The sequence below is a fragment of the Anolis carolinensis genome, chromosome 1, assembly GCF_035594765.1.
Source record: "Anolis carolinensis isolate JA03-04 chromosome 1, rAnoCar3.1.pri, whole genome shotgun sequence".
Taxonomy (NCBI): Eukaryota; Metazoa; Chordata; class Lepidosauria; order Squamata; family Dactyloidae; genus Anolis; species Anolis carolinensis.
Genome location: NC_085841.1, coordinates 209,379,500 through 209,392,576, shown reverse-complemented (window position 1 = coordinate 209,392,576; position 13,077 = coordinate 209,379,500). Strand labels below are relative to the sequence as shown.

At 40.8% G+C, this 13,077-nt stretch overlaps 1 protein-coding gene across 1 annotated transcript in view; it reads right to left on the bottom strand.

The window, feature by feature from the left end:
* Window positions 1–13,077, bottom strand: part of LOC100566766 (dynein axonemal heavy chain 11) — a 371,602-nt gene that overhangs the window by 76,047 nt on the left and 282,478 nt on the right.

The window sequence follows — 13,077 nt, the reverse complement described above, 5'->3', positions numbered from 1 at the left end:
GCAACCTGGATCTGGTTGGCCTCCCCCCCTATTGGAGGCGGGGGGAGTGCCCGGTTTGCCAGAGGTGTGGGGTAATGCTGGCTTGGTCTTTTACCCGGTTGCATCCTGGCGTGCTTGGTATCGGTCAGCACGGGGCTGACAGCTGTTAGATCCAGGACCCATGCATGTCGACCAACCCCTTTGTTACTGTTATCAATAAACAAGTTGTGGCCAATTTTTTACCCAACCACATGTTTGAGTCTTCCTTGGTTTCATGCTGGGAGGTGTGCCCTCCTACCCACGCAATGGATATTACTTCATGTGGCTCAACTTGTGGCCAGGTCGGGAGGGTGACAGGATTATAATACGTTGTTACATATTTTACATTGTTTAAATTGTCTGCCTTGTTAAAGAGGTCACCATAGAAGGTTTCCCAGTGAGATGCAGGAATTGGGGAGTCTGTTGAGAATCTGACTTGTCTCAATTTTGAAGAAACTAATTGTCAGAAGATCACTGAGTTCTTTAAATGTAAGGCAGAATCCAGTTCACACCAGATATTTGTATTGTATAAGGACTTCTTATGGGAAATCAGTTTTTTGTATGACCTTCTCAAGGTTAGCATATTATTGTGCAGATCTTGATTAGGGTAACGTATAGCTTTCCTCATGCTCTTTCTTAGTGACTTCCTCAATCTTTTGCAGTCCTGGTCAAACCATGGGTTTGTTCTATCAATAGAATCTTTTCTTGTGTTGTGTAGCGAATATGTGAGCAGACTTTTGAGATTAGAGCACAAAACAGTGAAGGTTTGGACAACCTGGGTAGGGTCAGATGAAGACGCTTTTATCACTTCGCCATATGCAACAGCTTGCAGGTTACATAGATATTCTTCGTTGACTATTAAATTGACTGCCTGCCATTTTAATCTCTTACATTGAAGTGTAGACATGGAGTTTATCAATTTCGCATCCATGGGAGTTGTTGGGCATATATCAGAGCGACTATAAATAACTGCTGACAGTGGTTGGTGATCACTATCTTTCCTTGGTTTGACTGTTACCTCGGAGAAGAACTCAATGAATTCCTTAGAAACACATACATAGTCCAGAGTGCTACTGGCTTTTGCTGAGTGATAAGTAAAAAGATAGCAGTATTCCTTACTTACCCCACTTAAGATTGAATTTGTATAGTACAGAAACCAGCTCAATCCCTGCTTTGTTTCTAATAGTGTCTCTAGAGTTCCATCCAGCATTGAAGGACGGGTCATCCTTTGGGATGCCAGATAGCTCTGTCAGTTTATTTGCTGAGCTTCCCAGTTTTTCGTTGAAATCTCCAAGTAAAATTATTAATGCTGTTGGATGTTCAATGATAACTTTTTCTAGAGCTCTCTCAAGAGATGCCCATGTAGAGTATTGAGCAAATCTGGATGACATAGGAGCCATATATATGTTTATAATGACCACGACAGGGGGAAGGTTTTATTCTTTTGTAATGGGCTCATAGTTGAAAATTGTACTGCAATAATGTTTGACTGCTCCGAGAGATCTTAAAAAAATATTTTTTTTTCTCCTGCCCAGCCTAGTTCGCTCTTCACCAGAAGTGCTAGGTCCCCATTTGGTCTACCGTATTTTGCGATTTTAGTTGCAGGCTTTGTCCATCCTACAAAACCAGGGATTTTGATTGATTGGTCTGAAGCAAGGAGCCAGGTTTCCTGCAGGGCCACAATTAAGTTATCAGCCAAAAAGTCTTACAATTGTGGACAGATAGGTTTCCCTGCTAAGTTACATGTAAGCAAATTGGGGAATAGATTGTTATTGCTTATCGATGTGAAAAATTGTTTTTATTGTTTTATCGCTGTTATTGTATTTTTATGTCGGGCATGGCCCCATGTAAGCCGCTCCGAGTCCCTCTGGGGAGATGGGGCGGGGTATAAAAATAAAGTTATTATTATTATTATTATTATTATTATTATTATTATTATTATTATTATTACTGCATTTTAGTCAGTCTTCCAGTGTGGTGATTTTATCAGGTTCCCAGCGAATGCTGCCATTTTTATTATCCTTAAGAGAAAGGCTAGGCTTAATGTCGGATACCCATGTGGTAGTGTCATTTTGGCCTAGTTCGTCAGATTCAAGATATAGGAAATTCAAGTATTCTTGTCTGGACCAGTTTTTTTTTGTTTTTAATTCTCTGTCATGAGGCTTTTATCCCCTAGGCCACCGGAGGCTCTGTGGGTCTATCAATAGAGGCCAAGGTTCACAATTTGTAAGAATAGTGGCATTTTGTATGGACATAGTATCACTAGGCAGGCCTTCATTGTTCCATTTAGCAATTGTTGCATCATCTGTCAGCATTGAGATCGGATCAAGACCTTCAGTCATTGGAATGGGGACCTAAAATAATAAAGGTTAACTTAGAAATGACTACTTTCAGTGACTCTACCCAATGACAATGTATTACCATTCATTTCTGTCTTTAGTATGAGGTGGCAGGGAGGAATGTAATAGGATCAACAAGAGCACAAAGAGATCACACTGATTTTAAGCTGAAGAAACAAAGGTTTATAGAAATTGTGCATGATAAATAGCAGAGGCAGAATCCTAGAGGACTTATTTCACATATATGTCACAAGAGCAGTACTAATCAGTGTGAACACAAGCATAGAAGGGCTAATGAGAATTGCACCTGATGGTCCCAGCCCTCAATTTTATGCATTTACTTAGAGGCTAAATATGCAGATACATTCAAATATATGCAGGGTTCTAAAGATGAAGATCCTTCATTTTACAGAGTACCAGATGGGAACCTTTAACACAGGCTGCATCTAAACTGCTATATAATCCAGATGATCAAAGCAGATAATCAACATTATCTGTTTTGAACTGGATTATATGAGTCTATCTGCTTTGAACTGGATTATATGGCAGTGTAATCTTAATTTTATATGACAGTGTAGATCCAGCCCTACCATTTGGCAGAATGAGGAGGAAATGTGCTGATAAGGGCAGCAGTGGCAATTCTTGGCTATTTCTCCCAAGTTCATGACTATTAATTAATTTATTTCTTTAATGTATATCTTATCTTTCTCCCACAATGGGAGTCTTCCTCTTGAAGGACACACAGGTCTATCCTAAGTCCACTAGGGCTGGATCTACACTGCCATATAATCCAGTTTCAGAATGCAGATTAACTACTTTGAACTGGATTATATGAGTCTACACTGCCACATAATCCAGCTCAATGCAGTTAATTTGCATTCAGAAACTGTTTATATGGCAGTGTATATAGAGCCTAAGATAGCCAACGGTCCTCAAATTAGTGGAGAATATTACCCTATTAAAATGAGATCGAGCTCTCATTTCAAATTGGCATTTGGGTGTTTCTTTGCCAAGTACTTTTGCATTTTTATATCACCATTTGTTCAGATTTATTTATTTTTCTTTTTTATATAAATACTAGCTGTGCCCGGCCACGCATTGCTGTGGTGTTGTCTGGTGGTGTTGGTGAGAACTTGTTGAGGTAGTGGTGGTATTGAATGTCTGTTGTATGGTTGTCTTTATGTTTAGTATGCATTTGGTTGTTTGTGTACTGTGAAAGTGGTGAGGGTAGAGGGGGTCTATGTCCCTGTGTAGTATTTATACATTGTCATGTGTTGTGAATGCTTGGATTGTGTCCTGCTGCATAGTAGAAAGGGTTGGGTTGGATGACTCTTAGGGGTCTCTCCAAACTCTTGGATTCTATGCTATTATTATTATTATTATTATTATTATTATTATTATTATTATTATTATTATTTTCATCATCATTATTATGTAGAGGCTGGATGGCCATCTGTCAGGAGTGCTTGGATTGTGTCCTTCTGGATGATCCTTACGGGTCACTCTAAGCCTTAGGATTGTATGATGATGTAGTTATTATTATTATTATTAGTAGTAGTATTGAAAGGCTGGGTGGCCATCTGTTGGGAGTGCTTGGATTGTGTCCTGCATGGCAGAATTGGGTTGGACTGGATGGCCTTTAGGGGTCTCTCCTAACTGTCTGATTCTATGATTCGATTTGTATTATTACTGTGCAGATCTTGGGTGGCCATCTGTCAGGAGTGCTTGGTTTGTGTCATCCTGCATAGTAGAAGGAAGTTGAACTGGATGATCCTTAGGGGTGTCGCCTAACATTATGATTGTATGATCTTCTTCTTCTTCTTCTTCTTCTTCTTCTTCTTCTTCTTCTTCTTCTTCTTCTTCTTCTTCTTCTTCTTCTTCTTCTTCTTCTTCTTCTGAGGCTGGGTGGCCATCTGTTGGATGTGCTTGGATTGTGTCCTCCATGGCAGAATGGGGTTGGACTGGATCACCACAGTAATTATTTCATATTACAGTAGAATCTCACTTATCCAACATTCGCTTATCCAGTGTTCTGGATTATCCAACGCAGTCTGCCTTTTAGTAGTCAATGTTTTTGTAGTCAATGTTTTAAATTCATTGTGATATTTTGGTGCTAAATTTGTAAATACAGTAATTACAACATAGCATTACTGAGCATTGAACTATTTTTTCTGTCAAATTTGTTGTATAACATGATGTTTGGTGCTTAATTTGTATAATCATTACCTAATTTGATGTTTAATTGGCTTTTCCTGAATCCCTTCTTATTATCCAATATATACACTTATCCAACGTTCTGCCGGCCTGTTTATGTTGGATAAGTGAGACTCTACTGTATATTGATAATCTTATATTATCTGCTTAGAACTGGATTATATGAGGCCCCTTCTACATAGCTGTATAAAATGTACACTGAAGTGAATTATCTGGCAGTGTGGAGTCAAGATAATCCAGTTCAAAGCAGATAATATAAGATTATAAATGGGTAATATAGCTGTGTGGAAGGGCCTTGAGTCTACACTGCCATATAATCCAGTTAAAATAAGATAATCTGTATCTTATAGGCAGTGTGGAAGAGGCCTGAGGCCTAACTGTACCTGTCCCCCGGGCTGAGTAGGTTGCTAGGAGACCAAGTGGGCAGAGTTTAGCCTTCTAAGTGGCAGCAATTGGATAAAAAACAATTATTCCTCTCCCTCTAATTAGGACTTCCTTTTTCTTTTCTTTTTTCTTGTTGTTTGAACGTAGAGGCATGGCTGAGGGGTTGTGTTGCCAAGTTTAGTGTTTCTGGGATGTGTAGTTTTGTTGTTTTGTCCTAGACCGATTTTTTTTATCCTTTTATATAGATAGATAGATAGATAGATAGATAGATAGATAGATAGATAGATAGATGGACACTTTAGCTTTGTTTTTGGTTTTTTGGTTTTTTTTCTCTCTTTCTCCCTTTTTGATCCTTTTTTAATCTCAGTTTTCCTACTTTCTATACAATGGCTACAAGGCCATTAAATCCTACTCAACCTAGCCAAGTTACTATGCCACAACACACCGACACATCCAATTAAAAAAACCTAAACAAATACACAGGAATTAATAGACTTGCAGCTTCAAAGCCTGCCTACTTCTTATTACTTTATTTTCCATGCCACAGCAACACGTGGCCGGGCAAAGCTAGTGTGTGTGTGTGTGTGTGTGTATATATATATATATATGTATGTGTGTGTGTATATACATATATATAAAAGAGGTAAAGGTAAAGGTTTCCCTCTGGGTATTGGTGCTCATCTCCATTTCTAAGCCAAAGAGCCAGCGTTGTCCATAGACATCTCCAAGGTCATGTGGCCGGCATGACTGCATGGAGAGTTGTTACCTTCCCACCAGAGCGGTACCTATTGATCTACTTACATTTGGATGTTTTTGAACTGCTAGGTTGGCAGGAGCTGGGGCTAATAGTGGGTGCTCAATCCGCTCCCGGGATTTGAACCTGGGACCTTTTGGTCCACAAGTTCAGCAGCTCAGCGCTTTAGCACACTGTGCCACCAGCCCCCCCCCCCCCACACACACACACACATATATATATATATATATATATATATATATATATATATATATAAATAAACTAGCTGTGCCCGGCCACGCGTTGCTGTGGCTTATGGGAATGGTTTGTTCGCCAGGTGGAATAGCAGTGAATAGCTTTGCAACCTCAAAGCCTGGCCAGCCACTTTCTTCTTATAGGAATCCTTTTTTTGGTGAACTGGAATACAAAGGAATAGGCTTGCTGCTTGGAAGGCTGGGTACTTGCGTTCTAGGGGAATGGTCTTTTGGGCTGCTAGAATTGCAATTAATAGCCTAACTACTTCAAAGCCTGTCTGCTTTCTACCTAGGGGAATCTTTGGTTGGTCAGCTTCAGTAGTACAGAGTAGTATCGCTGCTTCAAAGCCTGGCCCTGATTGTTTCCTGTCTGGAATTCTCCTGTTTTCAGAGTGTTGTTCTTTATTTACTGTCCTGGTTATAGGATAATAATAATAATAATAATAATAATAATAATAATAATAATAATAATAATAATAATAATAATAATAGCATTGAATGGCCTTGTAGTTTGAAAGCCGGGCTGATTCCTTCCTGGGGGAATCTTTTGTTGGGAGGTGTTAGCTGACCCTCATTGTTTCCTGTCTGGAATTCTCCTGTTTTCAGAATGTTGTTCTTTATTTACTGTTCTGGTTCTAGAGTTTTGTAATGCTGGGTGCCTGGTTTTACTCATTTTCATGGTTCACAGCAACTCAATAATAATAATAATAATAATAATAATAATAATAATAACAACAGTTTATTACTACAGAGGAAGGCTTCCTCCCTGGAACTCCACTTATCACTCCAAAAGACATCTGCATCATCTGCTTAAAAGAGAAATGAATCAAATTGACCTCTACTCTGTAGAAATGCTGCCCTCTGATGCACATCATACAAGGGTGATATTAAGCTTCTCTCAGACCAAATACCCTTACTGCTGCTGCGCCAAAGATCTAAGCTTGCTGCAAAAGGCCTCTTTCCAAGTCGAGTATTTCACAACAACAGGATTCTCCCCTTAGTTTCCAGAGTCAAACACACTCAGCAGAGGTCAGGAAGCTTAAAGGGATACACTTCTGGGATGCAGGACCTTCATCTGGGAAAAAACCCCAAGGAGCACCCTATGGATACCAAATCACTCCATGAACCTGAGTCTGCAGATATAATTACCCTGGACTACGAGACCCCAGGTAACTGTGCTGCGTTACCCAGCTCCAGCGTCAGCGCTGCCCCACATAGCATCCTTACAACAGCTTTAATAGAGGTCCCACCCAAACCCTACGCCTCTAGTGGCAAGGCACTCTGCAAAACAACTGCTCCCCCAATTGAGGCAAGCCTGGAAACAGGTTGTGACAACAATATATTGATGCAGAATGAGGAGGACGAAGCCTCCATCCTGACCCCAATTCAGTGCCCGGCACCCTGGAAGGATGGAGATGCAACCTCTATACGAGAAATGCCAATGCCAAAACAGATCAAACCTATTACTGAAGAACAGTACCATCAGCAACAAACGTGCCATCAACCCGAGAAGGTAAGAGATCTCTACAACAATTGTGTGTTCACTGGAGAAATTGGGGGCATTGCCCAAGATGCAGATATAAATTGACTCTCAGAATCTTTACCATTCAAACCACCAGACAAGAACAAACTCAGCATTTTGTCATGGAACATTGCAGGGTGGAAGTCCTCTATAAAAGATCCCTCCTTCTTAGACTATCTAGCCCAGCATCACATCATACTGATGCAGGAAACCTGGGTGGTAGATGATATATCAAGTAATGGATTCCAATCCTACTCAATAAAGGCTGAGCCAGTGAGGAAGAAAGTCCCCTTCCCCTCCGCTGGTCCAAAGACCAGAAATCGAACTTTGCAGGCCTATGCCTAGCCAAAATAACATATAGGCTAAATCTCTACATATTAAATGGGGCGCTGAAAGGAGATTATCCAGGTGAATTCACCTTCTTTTCAGGTGGAAAAACCAGCACTATAGACTATATAGCTATCTCAAGGGATCTTATCCCCTTTACAAAAGCTCTAAAAATCATGCCCAAACCTGTGAGCGATCACTTCCCAATGTTACTCCATCTACATGGTTTTTCCCGGGAAATCCATTTAACAGAATCCTATAGTCTACCTTTGCAGAAGGATTCTATAAACGAGTTAAGTGGACCCTACAAATGAATCAAAGAATAACAGATCTGCTGAAAACAGAGCGACTTACAAGCCTTCGTACCTCTTTGATCTCAGCCGAAAACGCCAATGCTCTTATGGAAACTTATGGAAATATTGTCCAAGAGCTCCAAAGTCAGCTAAGTCAGGGCAACAATACAGAGAGGACTCCGCTACAGAGACAACCATACCAACAATCACAAACATGGTTTGATAAGGAATGTCTTTCTGCTAAAAAAGCACTTTCCACTGTTTATCACAGTTTTAAATTCAACCCCACTTCAACTACTGCACAAGACCTTATGCTGCAAAAGAGACACTATAAACAACTATTAACGCGCAAGAAGAGAGAGGCCATAAAAAAACAACTGGGAGCGGCTCATCGAAGCCGTCAAGACTAAGGATGCAACCACTTTCTGGTGTATTACATCTAACATACGAAGCAGGGATCAAACTGCAGTTGACTCCCAAATCTCGCCAGCAAATTGGGAAGTATACTTTCAAGAACTATACAGGGACACCTATTCGGAAAATGCAGGCAGATATGTATGTCCAAACATATCAATGGAAAGCTTTCCCTCTTGGCCACCGGTGACAACCGCAGAAATAGAGAGACTAGTAGCCCAACTTAAACGGGGAAAGGCACCAGGAGAGGATGCGATCCCGCCTGAGGTCATCAAAAATAATTTGGACTTTTGGTCGCCTATCCTTGCATCTCTATTTACCTGTATCGACAAATACGGCCAAATACCCAAGGACTGGGGGATGGCAGTCATATATAAAAGAAAGGGAGGCAGGACGATCCGGCAAATTATAGACCCATTAGCCTCCTTAATACTATTAGCAAAATATATACATATATATATGTACTGGAAATTGCTGGACTGGATGGAGCAAGAAAGCATACTTGCGAAGGAACAAGCTGGCTTCAGGGAAGGACGGTCCACCATCGACCAGTGCATAGTATTACAGCACCTTATAGAAAAATATACCTCCCAGAGAACATTGTCCCTCTATGCTGCATTTATAGACTTTAGAGCAGCCTTTGACTCTATCTCCCATGTCAAGCTATGGGGAAAACTTGGGTCCACTTCAATAGATAAATGACTCCTGCAACTAATACGTTCCCTACATGAAGGGACCACACTGAAAATAAGATGTAGCTCTCAAGGCCACCTTACTACCCTGTTTCCCCGAAAATAAGACAGTGTCTTATATTAATTTTTGCTCCCAAAGAGGCACTAGGTCTTATTTTCAGGGGATGTCTTATTTTTCCACAAAGAAGAATTCACATTTATGGTTAAATTTTTTAAAAATGAAAATTTATTATCTACTGTGCAGTAGTTGTCATCACAAACCAGCATAACCAAACTGTGAATCCTTTCAAGAATTTCTATATTATATTTTATTGCTATACTGTTTTTAAATTACTGTTTTAAATTTCTGTTCGTATGTAAATTTATGTTGTTGTTGGGCTTGTCCCTGTGTAAGCTGCCCTGAGTCCCTTCTGGGAGATGGAGAATACAGGATACAAGAATAAAGTTATATTATTATTATTATTATTATTATTATTATTATTATTATTATTATTATTTCTTGTTACTACCTTTATTTCTATGTACAACAATCCACGGTATGTACATCTACCGATCCTGCATGCTTCCAAACAAAAACTTTTCTAGGTCTTACTTTCGGGGGAGGCCTTATATTTAGCAATTCAGTAAAACCTCTACTAGGTCTTATTTTCTGGGGATGTCTTATTTTCAGGGAAACAGGGTAGGGCAGTTGAAACAGAGAAAGGCGTTAAACAGGGATGTACTCTGGCCCCACTATTATTTAACTTTTATATCAACTTCATGGTGGAGCACCTTTACAACATGGACTACCACCCTCCAAAATTGGCAGGAAGGTACCTATCTATCCTGCATTACGCTGACGATGCAGTGCTACTATCCAGAACCCAAGTTGGTCTGAAAAGAGCCCTGAGAGCCCTAGCAAAATATTGCAGTGCAGAACAGCTTCACCTTAACTTTTTAAAAAAAACCAAAATTGTGGAGTTTGCGAAACGACCCAAGAACCATACATGGAGACTAGATGGACACAACATTGAACAGGTCTCAAGATTTAAATATCTGGGGGTATTCTTTCACTGCACTGGAAATAGGAAAGTACATGCTGATTACGTAGCGGAGACGGTGCAGAAGAGCTCACACGCTATCCTAAAGTTTCTCAAGACTTGAGGAGGCCACTATATTCCAGCAGCTCTTAAGCTCTTTGAGGCAAAACCAATAGCACAAATGATGTACGGAGCCCAGCTCGGCCCCTACCCAAACTTTGCCCCTCTGGAGCAGGTACAATCAAAAATTTTAAGATCAACGATGCAAGTCCCCAGATGCGTCTCAAACTCCATCCTGCGTTTAGAGACAGGCCTCGTGAGAGTGGAGGCGAGAGCATGGATAGCCACTCTCAATTACTGGCTGCATCTGTCTCACTCGCCATGTGGCCTTGCCCCGCTAACTCTGAGAGATGAGTTTCAATCTACATGGAACAAGGTAGTAGCAACAAAAATTGCAACTCTAGGCTTCTCTCAAAAACATCTACTAAGCATGGGATGGGACCAAGCTAAGATCCACATCAGACAACCGATCCTGGACACAGAGCGACAATCTGATTTAGCTTGCTCTCCAGTCTTTAACATTAGTGCAGACAACAGATATACCATCGCTCCCATGGCTTATTTAACAAACCTGGAGGTGCCTAATCATCGTAAAGCCTTCACTCTTGCAAGATGCCATGCCCTCCCATCGGCAGTACTGGAGGGGAGGTACCGGAAGACCCCTGCTCCGGAGAGACTATGCCCTTGTGAGTCTGGCCATATCAAAACTATCAAGCACGTGTTCCTCCAGTGTATGTTTTATAGAGATATTAGAATCAATTTCATCACTCCTTGGCTTTTACAACATTCAGGCCGTACTGAAAGATACTACACCTCTCTGCTGCTCTCAGACTCCTGTTCTGCAATAACCTACAGTGTCGCCAGGTTCTGTGCGGCAGCAATTTCCATCAGACGGACGATGACTGACCCCACAGGGCCTGTAGCTAGAGCAATCTGTTATAACTGAAATACTGCAAATGCTCCCTCTATCCTCCTCCAGAGCCTCTTAGTGGATTGATATTTACTTTAATTTGTTTTTATTATAGCATGTTTTTAACTTGTTCTTTTATCTGACTTTTATGGGAACTGCAATTCCCCTTTTCGGGCACCTGTGCCCATTTCCATATATTCTGGTCATAGACCGTAATAAATTGCTGAACTGAACTGAACTAATAATAATAATAATAATAATGACTGTGAGGTGGAGGGTGTGCAGAGAAAGAGGGCAATTAGCATTGAATGGCCTTGTAGTTTCAAAGCCTGGCTGTTTCCTCCCTGAATAATAATGAGAAGAATAATAATAGTAATAATAATGACTCTGAGGTGGAAGATGACCAGAGAAAGAGGTTATCTTAAAGAGATGAATAATCCTTCTGAGGAGCATCTTAAAGTGCTAGGTCTGTTTATCTGTAGAAAGGAGATATGACAGCTATGTAAATACTGGCTGCTCTCCCTCCTGAGAACAGTCCCTTACAATAATAGTACAGCTGTATTTCTCTCAGGGCATGCTCTCTCTTCTGAGGGGGAAAGGGGGCGAGGAAAGGGTAAGGAGCGGCTGTCAATGGTTGCCAGCTGGAAGCCCCACCCACTATGGCAACATTTTGAGGAAGTGGGTTAGGCTCCACCCGCAGATGCAAAGTCTTCTGGGCAATGTAGTTGTTTCAGTTCGGGGGGGGGGGCTCTGCGCTTGCATGGTAAGCAATTGGGGTTTTATTTGTCTTTATTTGTTGTTTGGTTTTTATTTTTCTAGTTTTTTTTTTGAAATGGATAGATTTGATGACTATGTCTTTTGTGGCCAAATTTGGTGTGATTTGGTTCAGTGGTTTTGCCATAATAAAACGTCACATTACATTTTTATATATATAGTTTGCTATGCAGATGTGAGACTAAAGATGAAAAAGCTATGGACTAGAACTGAATTGCCTTGGACTAGTGATTCCCCTCTCACATTATAGATCAGGGTATGCAACCTTTTTGATTTATCTCAAATGGACTAGGGAGCCAAGAGATGCACATGCTTATGAGATGCACAGAGCCGGCCCTAGGAAATTTTTAAGTGTAGGTGAAGAGAATTTTGCCCCCCCCCCCCAAAAAAAAACATTCACTGAAAAATAAAAGCGTTGGATAAGTGAAAACGTTGGATAATAAGGAGGGATGAAAGAAAAGCCTATTAAACATCAAATTACATTAAGATTATACAAATTAAGCACCAAAACATGTTTTACAACAAATCAACAGAAAAAGCAGTTCAATACATGGTACTGTTATGTAAAAGGTAAAGGTTTCCCCTGACGTTAAGTCCAGTTATGTCTGACTCTGTGGGTTGGTGCTCATCTCCATTTCTAAGCCGAAAAGCTGCCGTTGTCCGTAGACACCTCCAAGGTCATGTGGCCGCCATGACTGCATGGAGCGCTGTTACCTTCCCACCGGAGCGGTACTTATTGATCTACTCACATTGGCATGTTTTCGAACTGCTAGGTTGGCAGGAGCTGGAGCTAACAGCAGGTGCTCACTCCGCTCCCGGGATTTGAACCTGCGACCTTTCGGTCTGCAAGTTCAGCAGCTCAGTGCTTTAACACACTTCGCCACCGGGGCTCCAATGTTATGTAGGAATTACTATATTTTCTAATTTAGCACCAAACATTGAACAAGGAAATAAGGCAGTGTGGACTTAGATAACCCCGTTCAAAGCAGATATTGTGGGTTATTCTGCCTTGGTATTCTGGGTTATATGGCTGTGTGACAGCCACTCATAAATTCCCACCCCCCTGCATCCTACATATCCTCAAAATCTGCTGGAATTCTATGAAATGATCAAATGATGATGCA